Source organism: Phoca vitulina, unplaced genomic scaffold (genome assembly GCF_004348235.1).
Source record: "Phoca vitulina isolate PV1807 unplaced genomic scaffold, GSC_HSeal_1.0 scaffold52, whole genome shotgun sequence".
Lineage (NCBI taxonomy): Eukaryota > Metazoa > Chordata > Mammalia > Carnivora > Phocidae > Phoca > Phoca vitulina.
This window is the reverse complement of record NW_022589755.1, coordinates 3,516,743-3,535,839: the sequence shown is the minus strand read 5'-3', so window position 1 is coordinate 3,535,839 and position 19,097 is coordinate 3,516,743. Positions and strand designations below refer to the sequence as shown.

At 45.0% G+C, this 19,097-nt stretch overlaps 1 long non-coding RNA gene across 1 annotated transcript in view; it reads left to right on the top strand.

The window, feature by feature from the left end:
* LOC116622383 overlaps window positions 1-19,097 on the top strand; it is a 32,673-nt gene that overhangs the window by 12,361 nt on the left and 1,215 nt on the right. The window contains exon 3 of the long non-coding RNA XR_004297562.1: window positions 14,438-14,511. This is a non-coding gene — a long non-coding RNA (uncharacterized LOC116622383). The remainder of the gene's footprint in view (window positions 1-14,437; window positions 14,512-19,097) is intronic.

The following is a 19,097-nucleotide window of genomic DNA, read 5'->3' as shown; positions in this document are numbered from 1 at the left end:
GTAAAATTATCTGCACCGCATGTCCTCTGCAGCGTTATTTACAACAGCCAAAACATGTCCAGTGATGAGCGAATGGATAAAGAAAATTTGGTGTGTGTGTGTGTATAGCGGAATATTATTCACCCACAGAAAGAAGGAAATATCGCCACTTGTGTCAGCATGGATAGATCTGGACGTATTGTTAAGTGAGATAAATCAGACGGGGGAAGACAAACACTGTATGATGTCATTTGTACGTGGAATCTAAAAAGGAAAAAAGAAGGAAAGAAATCGTAGATACAGAGAACAGACTGATGGTTGCCAGCGTGAAATGGGTGAAGTGGGTCAAAAGGTCCAAATCTCCAGTTACGAAGTTAGTCCTGGGGATGCAACATGCAGCACCGGGACTATAGTTCGCAATGCCGTAGTGCTTATTGGAAAGCTGCTGAGAGAGTAGATCTTAAAAGTTCTCATAACCAGAAAAAACAACCAAAAAATTGTTAACTGTGTGGTATGTAGGTTGACTACATTTATTGTGGTGATCATTTCCCAATATATACAAACTTTGAATCCGTTATGCACCTGAGACTAATACGATGTTATATGACCGTTACATCCAGAAAGAAAACATGGGGGCGCCTGGGTGGCTCAGTCGGTCAAGCGTCTGCCTTTGGCTCAGGTCATGATCCCAGGGTCCTGGGATCGAGCCCCACATCAGGCTCCCTGCTCAGCTGGGGGTCTGTTTCTCCCTTTGCCCCTGCCTCCTGCTTGTGCTCTCTCCCTCAAATAAATAAATAAATAAATTCTTTAAAAAGAAAATGGGAAGAAGAAGCCTCTGCCCCTTGACGAGACCCGGAGAAGAAGAATCAGGGCTGCAGAACAAAGGTGAAGAGGGTATCACCAAGAATCACTCACCGTTGGTACCCCTGCTTCCTTGGCCAGCACACAGCCCTGCGAAGAGAACCATCCATGTGACATGAGCATCCACCTGGAGCCCTGTCCTGAGGGGCCCTCCCCGGGGGCTGCTGCTGAGCAGGGACCCTGGAGGTCATGCATCTGGGGCTTCTCATTTCCGCACACTGGACTGTGGCTGCAGCTCTGCTCTGGGCTCCTTCCCCACTCTCCCAGAAGGTCTCCTGTGCGGCTCACTCCTCCCACGGCCCCAGGACCTGGCCTGGTTCCACAGATGTCCACAAACCCTTCCATTCACATCCTCTGTCCAAACCACCCTTATTCTTAGCATTTGCTACTAGAGTCTGTGTTCTCTTTCCTTGATTCCCCGTCCCCCAGGGAGGAAGGCAGGACCATGCAGGAGATTGGTGAGCCTGGACTAGCATTGCTGCCAGTTTAAGTCCTGAGGATCACCAGACCGTGAGTGGGCCTGGCCCCCCCGCAGACAGTCTCCTCTGTGATAAGAGCATCCCCCATAGTGAAGGCTGCTTGGTGCTCTGGGGGGCGTGAATTAAGAAAGAAACGATTGGGTCATACAGTCTCCGAGTTTATAAAGTCTGCAGCTCATGCCACGGGAGACAACATGTCACTACTTGGGAGCAGCTAGAAGGCAGGGACTCTGTGTTCTTCGCCTCAGCGTGCCCAGCGTCTGCACAGGTCTTGGCGCGTAGTAGGACCTCAGTGAACGCACACTGACCGGCTGACGAGATGCCTGTGTAAGCACAGCTCAGATTTTATAAGGAGGGTAAAAAATGCAAACTCATAGGGCTGTTTAAGTCCTATCTTAATCCTCAAGGGCCAGAAAAGGACAGGCCTTTCCAGATAGATACTGACTCCATTTACGAACCTGACTGATGCTGGGTCCTCCACTAAATTGTGATTCTTTTTTTTTGGAGATGACCGATGTCCGTTCATCCCGTTGTATTCTTGGCACCGTCTGGAAGTCTCCACACAGTAGATGGTCCGTTCATTCAAACAGTGCAAACTTCCGACACCTGCCATCATTCCTCCCTCCGGCCCCTGGGATGACGCCGTCCTCACCCACGTCCGTGTGGCTGGACGGTGCAGCGCGCCCTTTTGTGGGAAGGAGCTCGTGAGGACAGCCTCAGCCTTTTGTGCTAAAACGTTTCTGAGCCCATCTTTTCCGTTATGTATTTTCATCCCTTATTTCTCCAAGCAGGACAGAGCGCACTGCACAGCGCCCTAAAACAGATCTCGGGAACAGACCATGTTTCTCCCCTGTCCCACACAACGGCTGTGTTTGTAGCAGACTCCAACACTGGCTACGCATTGGGCTCCCCGGGGCACTGTGGAGGCTCCCAGCGCAGATGGTGACATCAGCAAGATGGTGGGCTGCAGGGGCCCCGGTGCTCGGGTCCCCCACAAAAACAAGAACAAATTGAAAGCACAGCTACCAACGGGTGGAAATAGCTCCGGGGAATCTCTGGACTGCAGCGAAGAGGCAGCAGAGATGCTGAGAGCTCAAAAAGCAGGTGTGGCCACGTAGGGAAGCGAGGTCAGCCTTTGACCTGCAGCCCTGCAACTCCCAGGCCAGAGCAGCTGGGCGCGGGGGGGAGATCCCCTCGGAGGGCTTGTACCGCGTGGGGGAAGGGAGGGCAGGAGAACCCCAGCAAGCCTCACCCCAAGAGCCCCACGGTATTCACCCGACGCTGACCCCAGCTGACAGTGGCCCACAGTCCCAGCCACTGGGGCTCCCTGGGACCGGAGCTGTCACTGCCGTGGGACCTGCCCCAGGAGCCCCAGTTGCTGCCGTGCCCTGTCATCCCAGGGCCTGTGCCGCTGCTGCGTCCCCCTACCCGGCTGCGCTCCTGAGACCCGGTCCCGGGGGAGGCCTGCACTGGCCCACACCTCAGGCACTAGGGCAGTCGCCCTCGAGGAAAGCCTCCGCCCGAGCCAGACCTGAGAGGCCGGGAGAGGCGACCGCTCCCTCAAATGTGCACCACTAGCAGTGTGAAAAAGCAAGGCAGACAGCACCATCAGGGAACACAGCTGTTCGCCAGGAAGGGACTCCAGAGAAGCAGAGCACTCTAAGTTACCAGAGAAAGAATTTAAAGTAACGATTTTGAGGAAGCGCCACAGCATTCAAGAGAAGACGTGTTCGCAACTCCGTGAACTCCAGAAAGCACGGATGGAGAAGACAGACGTTCAGCAAGAAGCAAGACCCCCAACTGGACAGAGCCTGGTCTCTGTGCACTAAAGCCCTGGGGCCTGGACCCTTGTCCCTCCTGCCCAGTCCCTGCCGACAGGTGGAGCCCCCCGGCGGACCCTTCCCCGTTGTAATGACCATGCTGGGTGGGCAGGATGTGCGCCGTTTCGGCTGTTGTGTAACTCTGCGTAAAGGTGGAGGATTCACACCACACACGGAGCAAAGGGAGCGGACAGGGCGGTGTGAATGGGATCTCTGTGGACAGGAGTGTGAAGGCTTAGAGAATGTGCAGGCTGCAGTTTGCCCAGAGCTGGTGGAGAATCAGGGCAGAGGAGGGATTAAGGAGTGAGAGTCCAGTTCATCTCGGTTAAGAAAAGATTCTCAGCATCATGAAGCAGGTCCTAAGCGACTCCCATTGGAACTCGGTACCCTCGCCCTGCCGTCTCCTGACTGATGATCACACAGGGTTCTGAAACATCCAGACCTCTTCAGCTCCTGCCTTTGCAACACCCGCCATCACTCACCCCTGCAGAGACTGCTGGGGGCGGGGAACTGGGACCCTCTACTGCCTCCCAAGTGGGGTATCCCTCTGAGGCTTGAGGGCTTCACCCAACATGGTTGGAAGAACATGTTGACTGGATACACACTTGACCACCTGGCTTCTTATCTAACTGGCATCTCGTGTCAACTCTGCACATCACCTATACAGTGATAAGAGGAGACCATTCTCAGAAGTCTCATTTCACAAGGGGTGGGTGCCTCGGAGCCTGATAACAGGGGCACACATTCTGTCAAGGACAGAAGAGAGCAGGGACCTGCATTCTTCAGTGACAGATGATGGAGACTTCTCTGTGAGCGATTTCCAGCAGAAATAGCACCTGAGCCAGGGAGGTGGGGATGATGGAAGGATTCATTCCCCCATGGAAATAACAGTAATCTTCCTATGCATACACAGTCTCTAGTCACTGTGATGGCCCTGCAGATGGTCATAATTATCCTCATTGTATGAATAAGGAAGTCAAGCCCCAGCACCATGTGATGTATTTCAAATGCAGTCAACCAGCATGTGTAGGAATGGAAGCCCAGAACACACACCTGATTCACTCCTCTCCTGGAAACGCAGGTGGGCGGCTTACGATGTGGACCCCTTCACCATCCCAAGATGACGCTTTTAGATCTAGTCTAGAGTATTGGAATCAGAGGAATGTGGTGAAGACAGAGCTAGGCCATGGCGGCCACTGCCTGGAGACCATGCCCACTCCCCTTGTGGACACCAGGCTTTCGTGGTGCCTACAAACAGACATCCTGAGATGCACTTCCTTCCCACACTTGTTTGAATCACTCCTGTGTCACCTCTTTAGATTCCTCAACCTGTGTCTGACACTCCCCCTGAGGACATTTATACTCTGAAGACCCCATGCACACATTCCTCTTAATATCCCGTTATGACTGGGCAGAAACAGCAGTGATTTTGGAGCCAGAGAGGCCTGGGTTTGAATGCTGACTTTTCTGCTCCTTTTCTGTGTGGCCATGAGCAGGAACCCTCAGCTTTTGGTCTCAGGGACCTCATCTATTTCTGCGGGCCTAGTTCCCATCACAAAGGATACTTTGCATTGCTTAGAGTGGTATTTCCCACAGCATGAGCTAGGAACCATAGGTGCTCTGTGGGATGATTTTAGGGGATTCAGTGACTAGCATTCTATAGTACTGATCACGGCTTCAGAAAGTTACTTCAGTAACTTCCAGTCATGTTAAGCCCTTTTATCACAGCGAGGATAAAGGCTCAGGTAGGGATGGGCACCTCTGTGTCTTGCTAATCACCCTTCTAACAAGAGGTGAGCCATCTTGGGCTCAGAAACTTGACCAGCAACTGCACATGGCTAGAAATCCTAACATTTTCTTCTTTCTCCTCCTGCATACACTTACAGAAACCTTCCATTCTTAGTAAGTGAATCTGGATTATTGTTGAAAGTATTGCTTGAAAGTGTTCATCCTCCAATAGAAAATACCGAGTCGCTAAAACTAAAACGTTAAGTAGAGGGAATGTGGGCGCAGAGCACAGTCATGGATACAGAAGGTAAAATTTTATTTTATTTTATTTTATTTTATTTTTATTTTTTTTAAAGATTTTATTTATTTATTTGACAGAGAGAGAGAGGGCGAGAGCAGGAACACAAGCAGGGGGAGTAGGAGAGGGAGAAGCAGGCTTCCTGCCGAGCAGGGAGCCCAATGCGGGGCTCGATCCCAGGACTCCAGGATCATGACCTGAGCCGAAGGCAGACGCCTAACGACTGAGCCACCCAGGCGCCCCCAGAAGGTAAAATTTTAAACGTTGACATCACTTGTTAGAGGAAGCCTGTCTGGAGCTGCCAGCGGGGCCCTGACACCTGTGAGCTGTGAATGAAGACAAGCAGATGGTACTCCCTTCCCACTTCATTACCTTCCCTAAGTCTCTCACTCAGTCCACCCCGTCTCGAAACCCAGTATATGCAGTCCAAGGAACTTACCAAAGCAGACAAGGGAGAGGAACGCAGGGATCATACTGGCCCTGCAGCCTGCTCTAGGGGCCCTGCTTCAGTGTTGCAAGCATGGGAGGGAGGAGAGCCCCCCCCCCCGGTGGCATCTCTGGCCAACCCTCCCCTTCCGTCCTCTCCTGTGACTCGTGGGTTTCGTGACTTACCCACATCCCTGTAGTGAGAACCAGGTGTGTGCATGAACAGCCCCACAAGCAACCACTTCTTTTGTCAAAATCCTCATCTGAACACACTCAACCACAGGTCCCAATTTTAACTTAGAAAAGCCCTCAGGGACCAGAGGATTCTCTTTGAGGAGACAGAATCAGGTTGATATCAAGAGTATTGCCCATTCCCTAGTTAGTGGGAAAGATGCTGGGCACCAGGATGAAATGAGGTCATCAGCACTGCTGAATAAGTTTTTGAATGGCTATAGTGAGACATTCATCAACATCCTTAAAAAGTCCGTGAAACACTGCCACCCGTCTGCCCAAACACACACACACAAGGGTCTTCCGTCTTGGAAGGTTTTTATCTACATAGTTATTGATGAAACAAACAAAAATATCAGGTTAAAGAAGTTGGAACAACGTGATTAACCAATTTGACCTAATTAATATTTTTGGAATCCTGCTACACCCAGCAATTACAGAATGTATATTATTTTCAAGGACACATGGAGCATTTACCAAAATAGGTATATGCACTGTTAAAAAGCAAGAAGGAAGGAAAGCAAAAGGAGGAAGGTTTGTGTCTCTCCCAAGTGAGAGCTCTAGATGCTAGTTTAATACGTATTTAGGAGCTTGGAGCCTGCAGTGGTTACCTTGGACTTACAGTAGTTTAAACATGTCCATATATTCTTTTCTATTCATCACATCAAAAGTTAGAGTCAAAATCTCCTCTCCTTGAACATGGGCCATTTTTTAGTGGTTTGTTTCTAATGACTAGAATGCAGGAAAGTGTGCAGGGAAGGGTGAACTCAGCTGGCCTGCCTTGCTCAAACACCGCATATTACTAAGAAAAGCCTGTCTTCCCCTCAGGGCTTACCTTTGGCAGCTCCTGGGGGATGGGCTCTGAGCCATTGGAATATTCTGCCGGGTCAGTGCAGCAGGGAGTGTGGTGTCCCCTCTGCAGGTCTGCACAAATCTTTGTAGATAATCACATGCTCTGAGAGGATTTTTTTAGGAAATCTTTAGGGAAAGTGAAGTGTTAAACATCGATCTAACAAGACAAGTCAAAATGGTGTGCCACTTGCTAGGAGGTAGTGAGAACCCAAGATCATGTTTGTGAAGGTCCTATTGAAGATTCACAGATAACCTGAATCTAAATGTGAGGAGAAAGGAAACTAACCGACCTGAGACCTGTTCTGCAAAGTAACTGGCCTGTAATCTCAGGTCCTGAAAATCAAGGGAAAACCATTCAAGAGTGAAGAAGATGAAACATGGCTGCTAAATGCAACACGAAACCCTGAACTGGGTCATCTTGCTGCAAAAGGAGGTCCTGAAGCAATTGGCAGAATTCAGACGAGCTCTGAGTACTAGAAGGCAGTCGTGGATCAGTGTCTAGTCCTGACTCCGAGGTGTCCCGTGGTCATAGAGGAGAATGCTGTATTCATAGATCACACAGGATCACACAACGGTTTGAATGTTGGGAGCATCACTATTATGCACTCTTGATTGGTTTGCAAATCAGAAAGCTTTCATGTTGTACTTGGAAACCATGTGTAGGTTTGAAGTTGCTGCAAAATGAAATATCTACAAAGTGCGTCTTTCTTTAAAAAGATGTTATTTGTATGGTGTGAGATTATTTTAATTTTTTTTAAAGTAGGCTCCATGCCCAACGTGGGGCTGGAACTCACATCCCTGAGGTTAAGAGTCACATGCTCTGCTGACTGGAGCCAGTCCGGCACCCCATGAGATTATTTTAATCTTCATTTTCTGTGTTTTCTAATTTGATATACACTCCTTTTATTCCATTATATAGATGTTATTTAGGTTTTCCTTAAGAATCAATAATGGAAACATTCCCATTATTAATAGATTTCATGAACTACTGTAAGCTGAATAAATACCAAAGAAAGCTCCATGCATTTTATATCTTTTGTAGTGTTCGGTAATTGAAAATTGTTGCTCCATAATAATTCTTAGTTCAAAAATTCACTAGTATACGGGGCGCCTGGGTGGCTCAGTCGTTAAGCCTCTGCCTTCAGCTCAGGTCATGATCCCAGGGTCCTGGGATCGAGGCCCACATCGGGCTCCCTGCTCTGCGGGAAGCCTTCTTCTCCCTCTCCCACTCCCCCTGCTTGTGTTCCCTCTCTCGCTGTGTCTCTCTCTGTCAAATAAATAAAATCTTTAAAAAAAATTCACTAGTATAGACTAGGGTTTTTATGTCAAAAAGAGAATCAGGAATCAAACTTTGATACTGAAGAAGTTTTAAGAATTTCTTAATCAAATTATTAAGTATTTTCCTTGTGCTTATTCTTAAATTGTGTCTTATCTTTCTTATATGTTTTCTGTATAGCAGGTATGATAAAAACAATAAAGACCAGCCAATAAATACAAAAAAAAAAAAAAAAAAAAAAGAAAAAAAAAATTCTAGGCTTGGGTCTGTCCATATAAAAAAAAAAAAAAATTATATTTCATGTAAAAAAATCTCTCTTTTAAATATACTTGGGGGGGGGGGGGGGGCGGGGGGAGAGGCAGAGTGAGAGGGAGAAAATCTTAAGCAGACTCCATGCTGAGGGCAGAGCCCGATGTGGGGCTCCATCCCACAACCCTGAGATTATGACCTGAGCCGAAATCAAGAGTCAGACGCTTAACTGACTCATCCACCCAGTCACCCCTGCAATATGCTTTTCATATGCTATGCCTTTAAGCATTGTTTTCCATAATCTGATAAATAGGGTCAAGTGGAGAAGTAGTTACAGCAATTCCAACTAAAGATATACAAGCACTTCCTTAAATAATAGGGGTAGACAGGCAAGTCAGCCATCTCCTATATGGGTTGATTTGTGGCCCCCAAAAAGATGTTGAACTCCTATCCTCCAATACCGATGAATGTGGCTTTATTTGGAAATAGGGTCTTTGCAAATGTACACTTGTTCAGATGAGGACATTAGGGTGTGTCTAATTCAGTATCACTGGTGTCCTTATAAAAAGAGAAGAGACACAGAGGGAGTAGACCAGGTGACCAGAGAGGCAGAGAGTGGATTGATCGCTCTGGAAGGCAAGCACGCCAAAGATGTAGCAAGGCTAGAAGCTAAGAGAAAGGCAAGGAACAGATCTCCCCCTAGACCCCTCAGAGAGAACATGGCTTTTCCAGTACCTTGATTTCAGACTTCTAGCCTCCAGACTTCAGGAGAATAAATGTTTATTGTTGAGAGCCACCCAGTTTGTGGTACTTTGTTGCAGCAGGTGAGGAGATGTATACAGTCACTAACGTTGATTACATCATTCCATACCAATATCCAGCAAATTTTTGATTAACCAAAGAATTCCTGATAGGCTCAACACCAACCTCAGTCAGATCCTTCAGATCTTAGGGGTTTGGGGTCCTTCTGTGTGAGTTAGTGCTTGAGGCCTGAATTCATGAATTTGACCATGTCTGGGCACTGATTTCACATGAATGAAAATCTTTTTTTTTTTTTTTAGTAGCAGAGGTATGATTTATTTTTTTTTTAATTTTTTTATTGTTATGTTAATCCCCATACATTACATCATTAGTTTTAGATATAGTGTTCCATGATTCATTGTTTGTGCATAACACCCAGTGCTCCATGCAGAACGTGCCCTCCTCAATACCCATCACCAGGCTAACCCATCCTCCCACCCCCCTCCTCTCTAGAACCCTCAGTTTGTTTTTCAGAGTCCATCGTCTCTCATGGTTCTTCTCCCCCTCCGATTTTCCCCCCTTCATTCTTCCCCTCCTGCTACATTCTTCTTCTTCTTTTTTTCTTTCTTAACATATATTGCATTATTTGTTTCAGAGGTACAGATCTGAGATTCAACAGTCTTGCACAATTCACAGCGCTTACCAGAACACATACCCTCCCCAGTGTCCATCACCCAGTCACCCCATCCCTCCCACCCCACCCCCCACTCCAGCAACCCTCAGTTTGTTTCCTGAGATTAAGAATTCCTCATATCAGTGAGGTCATATGATACATGTCTTTCTCTGTTTGACTTATTTCGCTCAGCATAATACCCTCCAGTTCCATCCACGTCGTTGCAAATGGCAAGATCTCATTCCTTTTGATGGCTGCATAATATTCCATTGTATATATATACCACATCTTCTTTATCCATTCATCTGTTGATGGACATCTTGGCTCTTTCCACAGTTTGGCTATTGTGGACATTGCTGCTATAAACATTGGGGTGCACGTAGCCTTTCGGGTCCCTACTTTTGTATCTTTGGGGTAAATACCCAGTAGTGCAATTGCTGGATCATATGGTAGCTCTATTTTCAACTTTTTGAGGAACCTCCATACTGTTTTCCAGAGTGGCTGCACCAGCTTGCATTCCCACCAACAGTGTAGGAGGGTTCCCCTTTCTCCGCATCCCCGCCAACATCTGTCATTTCCTGGCTTGTTAATTTTAGCCATTCTGACTGGTGTGAGGTGGTATCTCATTACACATGAATGAAAATCTTTTGTGTTGGAGAGGGGTGGTCTACATTAATGGGAGCAGACAGCCTGTGAGTTTTTGAGATTGGGTTTTTTTTTTCACTAAGAAAATGCCCTTGATACCCATCCAAATTGTATGTCTCAATCTCAGTAATTTGTTAATTTTTATTCCTGAGCAGTAGCCCATGTGGGTGTATGAGTTTAACTATTCAGCTGCAGACATTGTTGATGTTCCGTGGTTTTGGCTATTGCAAATAAAGCTGATACAAACACTTATGTACAAGTTTTTTGTGGATGTATAATTCCATTTCTGTGGGATAAATGCCCAAGATTGAGATTTCTGGGTCATATGGTTTTATTAAAAAAAAAAAAGGGGGCGCCTGGGTGGCTCAGTCGTTAAGTATCTGCCTTCGGCTCAGGTCATGATCCCAGGGTGCTGGGATCGAGCCCCGCATCGGGCTCCCTGCTCAGCGAGAAGCCTGCTTCTCCCTCTCCCACTCCCCCTGCTTGTGTTCCCTCTCTCGCTGTGTCTCTCTCTGTCAAATAAATAAATGAAATCTTTAAAAAAAATTAAAAATTAATTTAAAAAAACCAAAACTACCAAAATAATTTGCAGAGCAACTATACCATGTAAGCTCCCAGAAGCATTGTATGAGAAATCCACTTTCTCTGCATCCTTCCACATTTGATATTGTCATTATTCTTAATTTAGATGTTCTTATTGATATGTTCCTTAAGTTGTGGTCTTAATTGGAATTTTCCTAATGGCTAGTGATGTTGAACACACATTTATGTGCTTATTTACCATCATATAATCTCTTTGAGGAAATGACTGTTTATGACTTTTGCCCACTCTCTAATTTTTTTTAAAGATTTTATTTTTAAGTAATCTCTACACCCAATGTGGGACTTGAACTCAACCCTGAGATCAAGAAATGCATGTTCTACTAGAGTATATTATGCTAAGTGAAATAAGTCAGAGAAAGACAAATACCATATGATTTCACTCTGATGTGGAATTTAGGAAACAAAGCAGATGAACATAGGGGAAGTGGGGAAAAAAGAGAGGGATGCAAACCATAATAGACTCTTAACTATAGAGAACAAACTGAGGGTTGTTGGAGGGAAGTGGGTGGGGGATGGGCTAAATAGGTAGTGGGTGTTAGGGAGGGCACTTGCTATGATGAGCACTGGGTGTTGTATGCAAGTGATGAATCACTGAATTTTACTCCTGAAACCAATATTACACTATATGTCAACTAACTAGAATTTAAAAGTTTGGGGGAAAAAAAAAGGAATACCGTGCTCTACCAACTGAGCCAGCCAGGCGCCTTGCCGTTCTCTAATTTTTTTCCAATATTTTTATTGTGGTAAAGCACATGTAATGTAAAATTTAGTACCTTGACTATTTTGAAGTGTGCAGCTCAGTGGTATTAAGTACGTTCGCACTGTTGTAGAACCATCACCACCATCTACCTCCAGGGCTCTCTTCTTGCAGAACTGAAACTCTGTCTCCATTAACCAACTCCCCAATTAAAAAAAAAAAATTCTTTATTGTTGATATTTGAGAGTTCTTGATTTATTCTAGATAGAAGGCCTTTGTCAAATACAGGATTTGCAAATACTTTCTCCCAGACTGTAGCTTGTCTTCTGACCCCTTTTGAGTCTTCTGCAGAGTGGTAGCTCTTAATTTTGATTAAATCTAACTTCATGCATTTTTCTGTAATGGGTCATGCTTTGGTGTTGTGTCTAGTAACTCTTCACCAAGCCCTTGATCCTGATGATTTTCTGCTGTTTTCTTTCAAAGTTTTTTTTTTTTTTTTTTTTAAGATTTTATTTATTTGACAGAGAGAGACAGTGAGAGAGGAAACACAAGCATGGGGGAGCTAGAGAGGGAGAAGCAGGCTGTCTTCCCCATCCCATGATGCTGGGATCATGACCTGAGCCGAAGGCAGGCGCTTAACAAATGAGCCACCCCGGCACCCCTCTTTCAAAGGTTTTCTAATATTACATCTTAAATTCAAATCTTTAATCCACTTTGATTTCATTTTTATAAGGTGTGAGGTTTCAGCAAACCAGGAACATAGAAGGGAACTTCCTTTGATGTATAAAGGACATCTGTGAAAAACCTATGAGTAATAGCATATTTAATGGTGAACAACTGAATGCTTTCACTGTAAGATCACGTAGAAGGCAAGATCACTAATTTCCTCAACAGCATTCTGGATATTCTAGCTAGAGAAATTAGGCAAAAAAAAAAAAAAAAGTAGTAGTATACAGATTAAAAGTGGAAGAAGTAAAACTGTGTCTAGTCACAGAGAATATGATGGACTATGTAAAAATTTCTAAGGAATCTACAAAAAGTTAAATAATGTCTGAGCTTGGCAAGGTAGCAGGATGTCTTGGTAACAAAAAAATAACTGAACTTATATGCACACGCAGGGAACCACTGCAAGTGACAATTCAGGAGGCAGTATCATTTATATCATGTAAATGAACATGAAAAACCTAAGGATAAAATTTAGTTGACATATGCCAGACCTGTATGTCTAAAAAAGGCAAAACACTGATGAGAGAAATGAGAGAAGTCTAAATAAAGATATAAACTGTGCCCCTGGATCAGAACACTCATTATTAAGATATCCATTCTCTCTGAGTTGATATATAGTGTAAACACAAGGCCAATCAGGATCCCGGTGGCCTTTGGTAGAAATTGACAAGTTGATTCTAAAATGTATATGGAAATTTAAAAGGTCTAGAATTGCCAGAATAATTTGAAAACCTGATACGCCAACAGCCTCTGTTTTCAAGACTTAAAAAAACTACAATAATCAATATAGTGTGGTATAGGCAAAAGTATAGAAAAATGGATCAGTGGACCAACAGAGTTCAGAAAGCAACTAGTTAATCTATGGTAAACTGGTTTTTATTTATTTATTATCTTTTTATTTTTTATTTATTTGACAGAGAGACACAGTGAGAGAGGGAACACAAGCAGGGAGAGTGGGAGAGGGAGAAGCAGGCTTCCCGCCGAGCAGGGAGCCCGATGCAGGCTTTGATCCCAGGACTCCGGGATCATGACCTGAGCCGAAGGCAGATGCTTAACGACTGAGCCACCCAGGCACCCCTGGTAAACTGGGTTTTAAACAAAAATGTCAAAATAATTCAATGGAAAAAGAATAACCCTTTCAAGAGATGGTACAGGAACAACTGGGTTAATCTGTATGTTAAAAGAATGAACCTTGGGCGCCTGGGTGGCTCAGTTGGTTAAGCAACTGCCTTCGGCTCGGGTCATGATCCTGGAGTCCCTGGATCGAGTCCCGCATCGGGCTCCCTGCTCGGCAGGGAGTCTGCTTCTCCCTCTGACCCTTCCCCCTCTCATGTGCTCTCTCTCATTCTCTCTCTCTCAAATAAATAAATAAAATCTTAAAAAAAAAAAATAAATAAATAAAAGAATGAACCTTGACTCTTACCTGATACCATCTCTATAAATTTTGAAAAGATAATAGACCTAAATGTAAGGGGTAATACTATCATACCTACAGAAGAAAACAAGGACTCACAATCTATGTGTGGCAGAAATTTCCTAGATAGAATACAAAAGCTCTAGCTGTAAAAGAAAAACTTTCATAATTTATAGGCTTCATGAAAATTCAAAACTTTGGCTTTTAAAAAGATGCAAAATTTCATTTAAAAGTGCAGAGAGGAGTAACAGACTGAGGTAAATATTTGCAGTACATGTCTGTTAATAATGGACTTGTGCCCAGATTATATATATATTCTTACAACTCAATATCAAGAAGATTAACAACCCAATTTAAAAATGGGCAGAGTTGGGGTGCCTGGGTGGCTCAGTCGGTTAAGTGTCCGACTCTTGATCTCAGATCTTGATCTCAGGGTCATGAGTTCAAGCCCCAGGTTGCGCTCCTGGAGTCTGCTTAAAAAATGGGCAAAATCCTTCATCAGATACTTCATTAGGAATATATACATATATCCAGTAGTACATGAGAAGATGCTCAACGACATTAGCTGTCAGGAAAATGCACAGTAAAGCCACATTGACCAAATAAATAATGATCCCAGAAACAGATCTATATACTTAGGGAAGTTTGCTTTATAACAGAAATGGTACATCATGTAGTAGGGAAAAGATGTTCTGTGTTACATAAATTAATATTCTGTTGGATTAATCTTTATGCCCAGGCCTGTCCTCTGCCCCAAGGGAGGAGTACAGAAGAGGAAACCATCATCTTGTCCTGGAGTGGCTCTCAGCAGAGGTGAGAATGCACGATCCACTGGAAACTGTTCAGGGTCAGTGGGTCTAACTTGATCAATACCCATCATTCCCCTGGGCAGCTGTGGGGCCTGTAGGTAGAGAAGGACAGAGAGAGAGATCAGGGGAGGGAGGAAGAGAAAGAATGTTATTTCTCCTGGCCTCCAAACACAGGTTCTCCACCAGGGGAACACCCTCCTCCCCATTGTCTGTATCTAGGGATGTCTGAGAAAGTACTGTAGTACTTGTCTTTTTTCTTCTTCCACGCTTATTGTGGGTTTTAGCTGGTGTTTAGTGGGAGGGAAAATAGACGCTAAGTGTTTCTATAATCAATAGGACAGTCACACATGGTAAAGAAGTATCCCACCTAAAGGCCACTGGCCCTCCTACTGAGAAACGGGATATCTCCATGATATAGTTTGGTGCTTAAAGAACCCTGTATCACTATAAAAACCCATGAAAAAGATAAGTACTCAGATGCTTTATGTGGATCCTCATGGAGACTCCTTCTGGCTATGCCAGGCTTCAGCCAGCAAAATCCTGGTGATAATCAGAAACATGGCAGCGAGACCCAGTCGGATGAGGTTAACCTTGGTGTAATCCCCCAATGTGGTAGCTGGGAAAACAGAGCATGAGGTTATCACTGGTATCCCTTCTTCTCAAATGAATCTACCAACTGTGACTCTCACACACCCACTTGTGTTTCCTGGCATGGTCACCTACCTGTACCTTCACTGAAGTTTTATTCACTGAAAACATAGGGTTTCAAGAGGGCTATAGTGGTCCTTCTTTGGTCTTCTTTTCTTTATATTCTCTCTGCCTCAGCTCTTTCTTCGTTTATTTGCTCTTTATTTCATTTCCACCCTCCCACATTTCCTTTCTCCCTCCATACATTAGGAATTAGTCTTAGGAGCACACAAAAAGACTTAGAGTGCTTTTATTGGTTTCCTAGGGCTGCTGTAACAAAGTCCCACAAACTGGGTGACTTAACATAACAGAAATGTATTATCTCACAGTCTGGAGGTTAGGAGTCTGAAGTCAGGGTGTTGACAGGGCAATACTTTCTCCAAAGACTCTAGGGAAAGATCCTTCTCATCCTTCTCTCTTTGCATCTTGCAGCTTCTGGAAGCTCCAAGCCTTCTTTGGCTTGTGACAGCATCACTCCAATCTCTGCCTCTCTTGTCACATAGCTGTCTTTCTTCTGTGTGTCTCTGTGTCTTTACTCTTCATCTTTTACGGACACCAGTCATATTGAGTAAGAGTCTTCCCTAATCCACTATGACTTCATGTGAACTTAAATGATGATCTGCAAAGACCAAGTAATGCTATTTCCAAATAAGATCACATTCACACATACCAGGAGTTAGGAGGACTCAAACATACCTTCTGGGGGACAAAAATCAACCTATTACAGCACCAACAGAGTACTGAAATCTAGTAGCTGGCCCAGTATCCTCCTCAGAGCACAAAACTTAATTTCATACAGGGAGTGAGCTCAGGAATTTTGGAATTCAGCAGCGAAGCATCTGGGTCATGGTGCATTTCAGCTGCACCTAAGAAGAGCTTGAGACTGGTAGTGGCTCTGATTCCTAATGAGGAGCCTGTGCATGTGGCATCCCTCTCAGTAGAGCTGGGCATAGCTATTGCACAGAAACAGGGATTGTCTCACCTCATGCATCCCATTTACTGTAGAATCCATCTCTGAATTCAGCAGTAACAATATTCCCTGAGGCAAGGTCCATGGAGAGAAATTTGTAATGATGCCACCAACTTTAGAAAGCCCCCTCCACCCCTCATTACTACCTATACAGAGCTTTTATTTCTAATTATAAAATATTCACTGACTATGGGAAGAATCAGTAAGACAAAAAGGAAGTTATAAACTGAGAAATTAGTGTGTAGCATCCAGGGAAGCAGAATTATAGTAGGACCCAGAAGATAATTTTATTTATTTTTAAAGATTTTATATATTTGAGAGAAAGCGAGAGAAAGCATGAGCTGGGGGAGGGGTGGATGGAGAGGGAGAGGCAGACTCCCCACTGAGCAGAGAGTCCGATGTCAGGCTCTGTCCTAGGACCCTGGGATCATGACCTGAGCTGAAGGCAGATGCTTAACTGACTGAGCCACCCAGGCGCCCTGAAACAAAAGATAATTTTAGAAGGCAACAAGTAGTGTGGCCAGGACATACAAGTATGTACTGCACCCATGACAGAAAAGCAGTCTGCTCGGGAAACACCACATTTGGAGAACAAGATAGAGTCATCGAGAATGAAAGTCACTCATACCAAGATAAACCAAAATTGTAATAGCTGCAGACAACGGTAGAAGGAATTCTGCTGGTGACTAGCTTAGTAATTTTAAAGAATGACATGAGAACTCGTCCAAGAATGCAAAATAAAAAAAGCAAGGAAATGGAAATTACAAGACACATAAAAAGAACATAATGGACATGATGGAGAAATGAGAATCAGAGACTAACAGAACACTCTCTGATTTAAAAAAAAAAAAAAAAAAAAATCTGGCGCCTGGGTGGCTCAGTCCCTTAAGCCTCTGCCTCCGGCTCAGGTCGTGATCCCAGGGTCCTGGGATCGAGCCCCACATCGGGCTCCCTGCTCAGTGGGAAGCCTGCTTCTCCCTCTCCTACTCCCCCTGCTTGTGTTCCCTCTCTCGCTGTCTCTCTCTGTCAAATAAATAAAAATCTTAAAATAAATCTTTCTTAACATCATGTAAAACCTTACCTGTTACCAGGGTTTCAAGGCGGTTACTGGGGTGTGAGGCCAAGAAAGGAGCCTTTGGTCGTAGACCCAGCTGTAGTTTCCAGTGTCACTGTCACATTCTGAAGGGAGAAGTCTGCTCTTCCTTCAGGTCTCTGGTGCTCTACCTGCTTTCTAGTACTTGTTGTCAGGAGGACAGACATTACATCTTCAAGCATATTGTCTGGCCTGTGGCACTGCAGAGCCACATTTCTTCCGGGGTTCACCTTATGCCTTCCGAGGGCCTGGAGAGAAAGTTTGGGCAAACTTCCTGTAAGAGAAGGTCACTTCCTGTAAAGAAAGGTCACTTCCTGTCAGAGAAGGTCACTTCCGGTAACGGAAGATCGCTTCCGTTAACAGAAGGTCACTTCCGGTAGCAGAATGTCAGAGGTAGCCTGGTTTCTCTCCTTCCCTTGGCCTTCTGGGAGCGAGCTCTGACACGGGAGAAAAGACGGGAGATCCCTGATCCTGGCCCTCTTTCGAGGTCAAGGCAGGGATATGACTCCCACCAAGGCGTGGATTCAACCAGCTGACTCTGGATTACTCTATTTTTCTCAGTTGGGGGCACGGAGGGTGAGAGCTTCTCATCTCCCAGTCTTCTTTTAGTTCTGCCTCATTCTCTGTGCCAAGGAAGACTGTATTTGATGCCAAAAGTCATCCTAAAGTACCCCCACCTCACCTGCAACCACCAGTAGAGAAGTATCACTGGCTGGAGAGCTTCTGAAAGGGGCCTTTTCCGTGGAGTATTCGCAGGTGTACTCCCCAGCATCAGTGACTCAGGTGAAAGGGGTAGATTTTAACCTGGATCCCTGTAGAACCGGGTAGCGGCATGGGATCCAAGAGTGGCTTTCCTTCCTTTCTGAAAACAAATTTTACGTTCCTGATAAGAGCTGAGCACATCCGAATCACATTACTCTTGGGAGATACCACCCAACTGGGGAAGGCACTGAGAGGAGGCTTGGGAAGCAACCCTGGAAAGAAGTAGAGCTCAGGTCAGATGACACACTCACCTTACATTCCATTTAGAGGAGAAGGAAAGGATGGGGAATTTGGGATGAAAAAACAAGTAACATTTAAATAAGAAAAAAAGAACACTCACGAACTATTGTGTCTGTTTGGCCAACACACAACCCTGTAAAGGAATCAGCCATGAGATATAGGCCATTATTGAGGGAGAAGATTCCTGGTCACTTTTTGCCAGATGGCCTTATGTAATGGCAGGAGTTGGCTAGAGTCAGACCCAGTCACTAGGCTTCCCATGGTTACTGCCTCCTCTCTCAGGTGGAGCAATTTAGAACATGTAACACAGGCTGTAGAAGAAATGGCTAGATTAAATGCAGTTTGGCATAGAGGATGGTAATAGTACGATTTGCGGAGTATCTGTGTGGGGTGGATACTTTTGCCTGAGTGCTAAGATCTCCTGGAAATTTATATCATATACGTGAATATTATTGTAATAAGGATATTATGTTAACAAGGAGAAGTAGGAGTTTAGCTAGGCCTGTGTTTCTAAGAACAGAAATTTCATTTCTTTCTCCTGTATGGAGGAACAGTTTGGTGTTTCAGGGGGAAGGTGAGAAGTTACTGGGACTTGTAGGTGCAAACACATGCAAACATCATGAAAATTAAATCTGCAGTCTGAGAAAATGGAAGGTAGTGGACATGTGCCAAGGTATGTGAAGGAATGCTATTGCAAAGTCAGAGGACCCCAGGAAATGGAGGAAGGACAAGTGTGGAGACAGCAGAGGCCCGTGGACACCTGAATCCACTTGGAAGCTGCACATGGGAAGCAGCATTGACCCCCACTTCTGGACGGAGCCTAGTCCCTGTGCATCAA